Here is a 1736-nt window from a genome sequence, read left to right on the forward strand (position 1 = left end):
CAATTGTTAGGTCATAGTAGTGGGCGGAGCTGTGACTATGGGCGGGGCTATGATAGTGTGGGTCTCACTGATTTGGAGATCTGGTGTTGGACTGGGATGAACAAAGTTGAAAATCACGCAACACTAGTTTATAGTCCAACAGGTTTATTTAGAAGCACTAGCTTTTTAACACTTCACCATGTTGTATTCTCCACCTCCTTCACAGCTTATAAACATTTCAGTACGCAACCTGTTGGCTGGAGGATTCAAAACTGAGCCCTTCCTTTTCGGGTCTACACCTTTCGAAGTGAGTCAATTTGGTCCTGAAGTTAAGGTTGGGGGTGTCTATCTCAACCACCCTCCGTGCAAAACTTGTCCTGCTCCAACGACCTTCTGAACACATTTATATTAAACCGCAGACCGTCTCAGGTCGAAGGAAAAATCGAACTAACGGTGAAAGGCTAACACCACCTGAGCGAGATGAGTCCAACGAGTTCCTGGATTCACGTCGTGGTTGCTTGTCCCAGCTTTTAAAAACTCCCCACCGATCCTCGCGGGGAGTGGACAACATTGATTGGCCAGTATTTGTTGCCGAACCCTAGTTGCCCTTGACTTTTAAATTGCAACATGATCTGTTCCGTAATATATCGAATTATAATGACAAGTGCAGTTAATGAATTAGTAATCTATAGCTGTAAATTCATAATCCCACAAAACATCAGGGTGATTTCAAATTCAGTTAACCAAGTCAATCTGAATTTTTTTTAAAAATCGGTAGTAGTGCCTATCAAATTATTAGTTATAGAAATCCCTCTGATTCACAGATTATATCGATATAGTCTGTATATAGTTATCATTAGCATATTTACGCTACATTGGGCACTTTATCATTTCTATTTTTGTCTGGCGATACCAGCGAGGTTTAATAGGTTCATCTATTTTCACTTTACCTGACTAGCAGTGTCTGTTCAACCAATTTTTATATTACATTAATTCCCTACAGTGCGGCCCAACACGTCCAGAAGAGTAACCCACCCAGACCTATTTCCTTCTAACTAACGCACCTAACACTATATGCAATTTAGCATGGTCAATTCACCTAACCTGCACATCTTTGGACTGTGGGAGGAAACCGGAGCCTTCAGAGGAAACCCACGCAGACACGGGGAGAATGTGCAAACTCCGCACTGTTGCCCGAAGCTGGAATCAAACCTGAGTCGCTTGTGCTGTGAGGCTGCAGTGCTCACCACTGAGCCACCATACTGCCCATTGGTTCACTGAATTTGAAATCACCCTGATGCTTTGTGGGATTATGAATTTATAGCTATAGATTACTAATTCGTTAACTGCACTTGTCATTATGCACCGTATTGATTTGCAGTATTTACACTGTCCAGCCTCGGCGAAGCCAGGGTAGGAATTCTACACCATCTTGAAGTCAAAGAGTCACAGAATTGTATCAGCTTCACATCCACAGTAATAATTATCATTAAAGATACTGTATTTGCTATGCAATTAGTTCCATGCATGACCTATGTTTTCTGATTCCCTCACATATTCTCTTTTGTTGAGGAAATAATTGCTGGTGTGGATGGTGGTCACAGTATGCACGTGAAGTCTTCAACTATCAGTCAATTAATCTCTTCCTGATGTATAACTAAACTGTATATCTTATGGAATCTGAAAATATTTCTCCACCTTTTGTGATTAAATGTAATACATTTACATGCATTTCTAAATTAAAGTAACACATCAGA

Source organism: Hemiscyllium ocellatum, chromosome 18 (assembly GCF_020745735.1).
Source record: "Hemiscyllium ocellatum isolate sHemOce1 chromosome 18, sHemOce1.pat.X.cur, whole genome shotgun sequence".
Lineage (NCBI taxonomy): Eukaryota > Metazoa > Chordata > Chondrichthyes > Orectolobiformes > Hemiscylliidae > Hemiscyllium > Hemiscyllium ocellatum.